This window comes from Nelumbo lutea, chromosome 8, assembly GCF_056320005.1.
Source record: "Nelumbo lutea isolate HS-2025 chromosome 8, American lotus-T2T, whole genome shotgun sequence".
NCBI classification, from domain to species: Eukaryota; Viridiplantae; Streptophyta; class Magnoliopsida; order Proteales; family Nelumbonaceae; genus Nelumbo; species Nelumbo lutea.
In genome coordinates, this window is record NC_142691.1 from 3,449,580 (window position 1) to 3,459,065 (window position 9,486).

General features: G+C 40.7%; 2 long non-coding RNA genes across 2 annotated transcripts; both read left to right on the forward strand.

Annotated features, from left to right (window-relative positions):
• The first annotated feature begins 483 nt into the window (after nucleotides 1-483).
• Nucleotides 484-1,572, forward strand: LOC148842224 (uncharacterized). Its single transcript, XR_016103043.1, has 3 exons — nucleotides 484-691; nucleotides 778-857; nucleotides 947-1,572. It is a non-coding gene; the product is annotated as an uncharacterized LOC148842224 (long non-coding RNA).
• Nucleotides 1,573-1,717: 145 nt separating this feature from the next.
• On the forward strand, nucleotides 1,718-3,399 carry LOC148842225 (uncharacterized). Its single transcript, XR_016102999.1, has 6 exons — nucleotides 1,718-1,774; nucleotides 1,889-2,125; nucleotides 2,191-2,313; nucleotides 2,400-2,479; nucleotides 2,592-3,205; nucleotides 3,341-3,399. It is a non-coding gene; the product is annotated as an uncharacterized LOC148842225 (long non-coding RNA).
• Nucleotides 3,400-9,486: the final 6,087 nt, after the last annotated feature.

Genomic DNA, 9,486 nt, shown 5'->3' on the forward strand with positions numbered 1-9,486 from the left:
CTGCGGCAAGGTTGGTATCTCTTTCTCTTCTCCTTTGGGATCTGTTGCTAGAGGTAATGACCCTTTCAACACATACTCAATGTTCAATCCTTTGCTTTGTTTCCACATGATTGTGTCATGCGGAGTTGATTTTGGAAATGCACAGATGAATAAATATCTCTAAACCAATTTCAACCTTGTCACTGCAGGCGCATTCTTAGCAGCTCCCACCGCGCACTCTGGTTTTGGCAACGACTACGACCGTGTAAGCCGCCGTTGCTTTCAAATGCTAACACAATTTTAAAGGCTCCCATTTCTTTATTGTCGTTTTAGCCGTTGTAATTTTTCTTACTCTTCTAAACTCATCTGTACATATTCAGGTATTGGCACTTCTGCTATATTGCATTGAGTGGAGATGATTCGGGCGTTCGATTTGGAGCTGTTGCGAGCCGTGGCTCAGATACACTGGAGCCCAGAATGAGCCACCATAACCTCTTTCCTTTTTATTCACTTCTTGGACTTTTCCTTCCCCAACCATTTCTGATTGGATATTTTTTACAGGTGATTGTCGTGGGTGCACAAACGGGAGTCTGACAAGATAACAGACTCGGAAGTGGCACAGGTATGTCTGTGCAGTAAGAGAGCTGGAATTGCGGGAATGTTGCGCAACCACTTTCGGCAATAATATAAAAAATCCAATTCGCTCTTCGCTGTAAGCATTTCACTTCCCCGCTACATTTGGTGTTGTCTTATGGTTGGTTGGGTTTCTAATTCACTTGGGTTGTATGTGAATTTTAGGATTGTTCTAGGTGTTGCTACTTTCGGCAAGGACTTGTCTACTCATGTGACTTACCATTCCTTCCGGCTTCGATAACGATGTGAATATAAGACACGCCAATGTTCAATTAACTTTCATATTGTTTTTGTTCCATTGGATTAGTGACTGACTGTTTCTCATCTCATCAAGCTTGATGTGGCGGCTGAATGCAAGTTGGCTCCTAGTGGAGACAGGGCTGTCAACGGGAAGGGGTTCGGGTCTGAGCAAGTTAAAAGCACTCCCGAATCGATCCTCAACTGGGACCCATTTGTAGACCCAAAACCGTCAGTCTTAACGTAAAAGATAGCATATACGATCACATAGGATAAAAACCGAACCGATCAAACCCAAACACGGTTTTGCTATTTAAATGTTAACCTAAAATTTAAAATTTGATAATATATAGATAATAAAATTGATAGACAGATTCTAAATTATTTATATGATAGAATGATGAACACCGTTATGTATGTATTTATCACCTTTGACACTTTAAAATTAATGTATGATAAATATTATAATAAAATGTAGGAATTGTTATAGAGAACTAACACTATAAATGGTTTTGGGTATGAATCGGTTTTGGGGTGTGGGAATCAGAACCGAACCAATTACCAATTCTGGTAGAAACTTGGAACCAGAACCTTTGTAATTGGCTTCGTCTGCTCGGGCCCGTCAAGCAGACCCAAATCGTTGACAGCTTTTTGATGAATACAATGGATGGGAGGGCTAAGGCTGCAGCAAGGTTGGTATCTCTTTCTCTTCTCCTTTGGGATCTGTTGCTAGAGGTAATGACACTTTCAACCCATACTCAATGTTCAATCTTTTGCTTTCGTTCCACATGATTGTGTCATGCGGAGTTGATTTTGGAAATGCACAGATGAATAAATATCTCTAAAACAATTTCAACCTTGTCATTGCAGGCGCATTCTTAGCAGCTCCCACCGCGCACTCTGGTTTGGCAACGACTATGATCGTGTAAGCCGCCGTTGCTTTCGTATGCTAACACAATATTAAAGGCTCCCATTTCTTTTTTTCGATGCAGCCGTTATAATTTTTCTTACTCTTCTAAACTCATCTGTACATCTTCAGGTATTGGCACTTCTGCTATATTGCTTTGAGCAGAGATGATTCGGGCATTCGATCCGGAGCAGTAGTCGTGGCCTCACATACACTGGAGCCCAGAATGAGCCACCATAACCTCTTTACTTTTTATTCACTTCTTGGACTTTTCCTTCCCCAACCATTTCTGATTGGATATTTGACAGGTGATTGTCGTGGGCGCACAAACGGGAGTCTGACGTGATAACAGACTCGGAAGTGGCACAGGTATGTCCGTGCTGTAGTATTCCTGCAATCAAATCATTTATCATTTTTGGAGACAATATTTTCAGGTTGCGGCGGCGGCCATAACTTCCTTGGTTTAGATGTGGTCAGCCACCAAGAGTGCTGGAATTGCGGGAGTGTTGCGCAACCACTTTCGGCAATACTATAAAAAAGTCAATGTGCTCTTCGCTGTAAGCATTTCACTTCCCCTTTACATTTGGTGTTGTCTGATGGTTGGTTGGGTTTCTAATTCGCTTGGGTTGTATGTGAATTTTAGGATTGTTCGAGGTCTTACTACTTTGGGGAAGGACTTGTCTACACGTGTGACTTACCATTCCTTCCGGCTTCGATAACGATGTGAGTATAAGGCACGCCAATGTTCAATTAACTTTCAAATTGTTTTTGTTCCATTGGATCAGTGACTGACGTTTCTCATCTCATCACGCTTTATGTGGCGGCTGAATGGAAGTTGGCTCCTAGTGGAGACAGGGCTTTCAACGGGAAGGGGTTCGGGTCTGAGCAAGGTAAAAGCACTCCCTAATAGATCCTCAACCGGGACACATTTGTAGACCCAAAACCGTCAGTCTTAACGTAAAAGATAGCATATACAATCACATAGGACAAAAACCGAACCGATCAAACTCAAATACGGTTTTGCTATTTAAATGTTAACCTAAAATTTAAAATTTGATAATATAGAGTTAATAAAATTGATAGGCAAATTCTAAATTATTTATATGATAGAATGATGAACACCATTATGTATGTATTTATCACCTTTGACAGTTTAAAATTATGGTATGATAAATATTATAAGAAAATGTAGGAAATGCTATAGAGAACTAACACAATAAACGGTTTTGGGTATGAACCGGTTTTGGGGTGTGGAAATCAGAACCGAACCAATTACCAATTCTGGTATAAACTTGGAACCAGAACCTTTGTAATTGGCTTCGTCTGCTCGGGCCTTTCAAGCAGACCCAAATTGTTGACAGCTTTTTGATGAATACAATGGATGGGAGGGCTAAGGCTGCAGCAAGGTTGGTATCTCTTTCTCTTCTCCTTTGGGATCTGTTGCTAGAGGTAATAACCCTTTCAACCCATACTCAATGTTCAATCTTTTGCTTTGGTTCCACATGATTTTGTCATGTGGAATTGATTTTGGAAATGCACAAATGAATAAATATCTCTTAACCAATTTCAACCTTGTCATTGCAGGCGCTTTCTTAGCAGCTCCTACTGTGCACTCTGGTTTTCGAATTGACTACAATCGTGTAAGCCGCCGTTGCTTTTATATGCTAACACAATTTTATAGGCTCCCATTTCTTTATTGTCGTTGTAGTCGTTGTAGTTTTTCTTACTCTTCTAAACTCATCTGTACATATTCAGGTATTGGCACTTCTGTTATATTGCTTGAGTGGAGATGATTCGGGCGTTTGATTCGGAGCTGTTGCGAGCCATGCTTCACATACACTGGAGCCCAGAATGAGCCACCATAACCTCTTTCCTTTCTATTCACTTCTTGGAGTTTTCCTTCCCCAACCATTTCTGATTGGATATTCTTGACAGGTCATTGTCGTGGGCGCACAACGGGAGTCTGACGTGATGACAGACTCGGAAGTGGCACAGGTATGTCCATGCTGTAGTATGCCTTCAATCAAAACTTTTATCATTTTTGGAGAAAATGTTTTGGGGTTGCGGCGGCGGCCATAACTTCCTCGGTTTTGATGTGTTCAGGCACCAAGAGTGCTGGAATTGCGGGAATGTTGCGCAACCACTTTCGGCAATAATATAAAAAAGCTAATGCGCTCTTCGCTGTATGCATTTCTCTTCCCCGCTACATTTGGTGTTGTCTTATGGTTGGTTGGGTTTCTAATTCGCTTGGGTTGTATGTGAATTTTAGGATTGTTCGAGGTCTTGCTACTTTGGGGAAGGACTTGTCTACTCATGTGATTTACCATTCCTTCCGGATTCGATAACGATGTGAGTATAAGACACGCCAATGTTCAATTAACTTTCATATTGTTTTTGTTCCATTGGATCAGTGACTGACTGTTTCTCATCTCATCACGCTTTATGTGGCGGCTGAATGGAAGTTGGCTCCTAGTGGAGACAGGGCTGTCAACGGTAAGGGGTTCGGGTCTGACCAAGGTAAAAGCACTCCCGTATCGATCCTCAACTGGGACACATTTGTAGACCCAAAACCGTCAGTCTTAACGTAAAAGATAGCATATACAATCACATAGGATAAAAACCGATCCGATCAAACTCAAATACGGTTTTGCTATTTAAATGTTAACCTAAAATTTAAATTTTGATAATATAGAGTTAATAAAATTGATAGACACATTCTAAATTATTTATATGATAGAATGATGAACACCATTATGTATGTATTTATCACCTTTGACACTTTAAAATTATGGTATGATAAATATTATAGGAAAATGTAGGAAATTGTATAGAGAACTAACACAATAAACGGTTTTGGGTATGAACCGGTTTTGGGGAGTGGGAATTAGAACCGAACCAATTACCAATTCTGGTATAAACATTGAACCGGAACCATTGTAATTGGCTTGGTCCACTTGGGCCCGTCAAGCAGACCCAAATCGTTCCCACCGCGTACTCTGGTTTTGGCAACGACTACGGTCGTGTAAGCCCCCGTTGCTTTCATATGCTAATACAATTTTAAAGTCTCCCACTTCGTTATTGTCGTTGCAGCCGTTTTTATTTTTCTTACTCTTCTAAACTCATCTGTACATCTCCAGGTATTGGCACTTCTACTATATTGCATTGAGCGGAGATGATTCGGGCGTTCGATCCGGAGCTGTTGCGAGCCGTGGCCTCACATACACAGGAACCCAGAATGAGCCCCCATAACCTCTTTCCTTTTTGTTCACTTCTCGGATTTTCCTTCCCCAACCATTTCTGATTGGATATTCTTGACAGGTGATTGACGTGGTTGCACAACGGGACTCTGACGTGATAACGGACTCGGAAGTGGCATAGGTGTGCCCATGCTGTAGTATGCCTTCAATCAAAACTTTTATCATTTTTGGAGACAATATTTTTGGGTTGCGGCGGCGGCCATAACTTCCTCTGTTTTAATGTGTTCCGGCACCAAGAATGCTTGAATTGCGGGAGTGTTGTGCAACCTCTTACGGCATTACTATAAAAAAGCCAATGCGTTCTTTGCTCTAAGCATTTCACTTCCCCGCTACATTTGGTGTTGTCTTATGGTTGGTTGGGTTTCTAATTCGCTTGGGTTGTATGTGCATTTTAGGATTGTTCGAGATCTTGCTACTTTGGGGAAGGACTTGTCTACACATGTGACTTACCATTCCTTCAGGTTTCAATAACGATGTGAGTATAAGACACGTCAAAGTTCGATTAACTTTCATATTCTTTTTGTTCCATTGGATCAGTGACTGACTGTTTTTTCATCTCATCACGCTTTATGTGGTGGCTGAATGGGAGTTGGCTCCCATTGTAGACAGGGCTATCAACGGGAAGGGGTTCGGGTTTGAGCAAGGTAAAAGCACTCCTGAATCGATCCTCAACCGGGACAAATTTGTAGACCTAAAACCGTCAATCTTAACATAAAAGATAACATATACAATCACTTAGGATAAAAACCGAACCGATCAAACTCAAATCCGGTTTTGCTATTAAAATGTTAACCTAAATTTTAAAATTTGATAATATAGAATTAATAAAATTGTTAGACAAATTCTAAATTATTTATATGATAGAATGATGAGCACCATTATGTATGTATTTATCACCTTTGACACTTTAAAATTATGGCATGATAATTATTATAAGAAAATATAGGAAATGCTATAGAGAACTAACACAATAAATGGTTTTGGGTATGAACCGGTTTTGGGGTGTGGGAATCAAAACCGAACCAATTACCAATTCTGGTATAAACATGGCTTCGAACCTTTGTAATTGGCTTGGTCTACTCAGGCCCGTCAAGCAGACCCAAATCGTTGACATTCCTTTGATGAATACAATGGATGGGAGGGCTAAGGCTGCAGCAAGGTTGGTATCTCTTTCTCTTCTCCTTTGGGATCTGTTGCTAGAGGTAATGACCCTTTCAACCCATACTCAATGTTCAATCTTTTGCTATGGTTCCGTATGATTCTGTCATGTGGTGTTGATTTTGGAAATGCACAGATGAATAAATATCTCTAAACCAATTTCAACCTTGTCATTGCAGGCGCATTCTTAGCAGCTCCCACCACGTACTCTAGTTTTGTCAACGACTACGATCGTGTAAGCCCCCATTGCTTTCAAATGCTAACACAATTTTAAAGGCTCCCACTTCTGCTATATTGCATTGAGCGGAGATGATTCAGGAGTTCGATCCTGAGCTGTTGCGAGCCGTGGCCTCACATACACTGGAGCCCAGAATAAGCCACCATAACCTCTTTCCTTTTTATTCACTTCTTGGACTTTTCCTTCCCCAACCATTTCTGATTAGATATTCTTGACGGTGATTGTCGTGGGCGCACAAACGGGAGTCTGACGTGATAACGGACTCGGAAGTGGAACAAGTATGTCCATGTTGTAGTATGCCTGCAATCAAAACTTTTATCATTTTTGGAGGCAATATTTTCAGGTTGCGGCAGCGGCCATAACATCCTCGGTTTTGATGTGTTCAGGCACCAAGAATTCTGGAATTGCGGGAGTGTTGTGCAACCTCTTACGGCATTACTATAAAAAAGCCAATGCGCTCTTCGCTGTAAGCATTTCACTTCCCCGCTACATTTGGTGTTGTCTTATGGTTGGTTTGGTTTCTAATTTTGCTTGGGTTGTATGTGCATTTTAGGATTGTTCGAGATGTTGCTACTTTGGGGAAGGACTTGTCTACTCATGTGACTTACCATTCCTTCCGGCTTCGATAGCGATGTTAGTATAAGACACACCAATGTTCAATTAACTTCCATATTCTTTTTGTTCCATTGGATCAGTGACTGACTGTTTCTCATCTCATCACGCTTTATGTGGTGGCTGAATGGAAGTTGGCTCCCATTGGAGACAGGGCTGTCAACGGGAAGGGGTTCGGGTCTGACCAAGGTAAAAGCACTCCTGAATCGATCCACAACCGGGACAAATTTGTAGACCCAAAACAGTCAGTATTTACGTAAAAGATAGCTTATGCAATCACGTAGGATAAAAACCGAACCGATCAAACTCAAATCCGGTTTTGCTCTTTAAATGTTTATCTAAAATTTAAAATTTGATAATATAGAGTTAATAAAATTGATAGACAAATTCTAAATTATTTATATGATAGAATGATGAACACCATTATGTATGTATTTATCACCTTTGACACTTTAAAATTTTGGTATGATAATTATTATAAGAAAATGTAGGAAATGCTATAGAGAACTAACATAATAAATGGTTTTGGGTATGAACCAGTTTTGGGGTGTGGGAATCAAAACCGAACCAATTACCAATTCTGGTATAAACATGGGACCAGAACCTTTGTAATTGGCTTTGGTCTACCCGGGCCCGTCAGTCAGATCCAAATCGTTGACAACCCTTTGATGAATACAATGGATGGGTGGGCTAAGGCTGCAGCAAGGTTGGTATCTCTTTCTCTTCTCCTTTGGGATCTGTTGCTAGAGGTATTGACCCTTTCAACCCATACTCAATGTTCAATCTTTTGCTATGGTTCCAATTGATTCTCTCTTGCGGTGTTGATTATGGAAATGCACAGATGAATAAGTATCTCTAAACCAATTTCAACGTTGTCATTGCAGGCGCATTCTTAGCAGCTCCCACCGCGTACTCTGGTTTTGGCAATGACTACGATCGTGTAAGCCCCCGTTGCTTTCAAATGCTTACACAAATTTAATGGCTCCCACTTCTTTATTATCGTTGCAGCCGTTGTAATTTTTCTTACTCTTCTAAACTCATATGTACATCTCCAGGTATTGGCACTTCTGCTATATTGCATTGAGCGGAGTTGATTCGGGTGTTCGATCCGCAGCTGTTGCGAGTCGTGGCCTCACATACACTGGAGCCCAGAATGAGCCACCATTACCTCTTTCCTTTTATATTCACTTCTTGGACTTTTCCTTCCCCAACCATTTCTGATTGGATATTCTTGACAGGTCATTGTCGTGGGCGCACAAATGGGACTCTGACATGATAACGGATTCGGAAGTGGAACAAGTATGTCCATGTTGTAGTATGCCTGCAATCAAAACTTTTATCATTTTTGGAGGCAATATTTTCAGGTTGCGGCAGCGGCCATAACTTCCTCGGTTTTGATGTGTTCAGGCACCAAGAATGCTGGAATTGCGGGAGTGTTGTGCAACCTCTTACGTCATTACTATAAAAAAGACAATGTGCTCTTCGCTGTAAGCATTTAACTTCCCCGTTACATTTGTTGTTGTCTTATGGTTGGTTGGGTTTCTAAATCGGTTGGGTTGTATGTGCATTTTAGGATTGTTCGAGATCTTGCTACTTTGGGGAAGGACCCTTCTATTCATGTGACTTACCATTCCTTCCAGCTTCGATAACAATGTGAGTGTAAGAAACCCTGATGTTCAATTAACTTTCATATTGTTTTTGTTCCATTGGATTAGTGACTGACTGTTTCTCATCTCATCACGCTTTATGCGGTGGCTGAATGGAAGTTGGCTCCCATTGGAGACAGGGCTGTCAACGGGAAGGGGTTCGGGTCTGAGCAAGGTAAAAGCACTCCCGAATCGATCCTCAACCGGGACAAATTTGTACACCCAAAACCGTCAGTGTTAACGTGAAAGATAGCTTATACAATCATGTTGGATAAAAACCGAACCGATCAAACTCAAATCCGGTTTTGCTATTTAAATGTTAACCCAAAATATAAAATTTGATAATATAGAGTTAATAAAATTGATAGACAAATTCTAAGTTATTTATATGATAGAATGATGAACACCATTATGTATGTATTTATCACCTTTGACACTTTAAAATTATGGTATGATAAATATTATAAGAAAATGTAGGAAATGCTATAGGGAACTAACACAATAAACGGTTTTGGGTATGAATTGGTTTTTGGGTGTGGGAATCAGAACCAAACCAATTCTGGTATAAACATGGAACCAGAACCATTGTAATTGGCTTGGTCTACTCGGGCCCGTCGTTGACAACCCTTCGATTAATACAATGGATGGGGGGGCTAAGGCTGCAGCAAGGTTGGTATTTCTTTCTCTTCTCCTTTGGGATCTGTTGCTAGAGGTAATGACCCTTTCAACCCATACTCAGTGTTCATTCTTTTGCTATGATTCCATATGATTCTGTCTTGCGGTGTTGATTTTGGAAATGCACAGATGAATAAATATCTC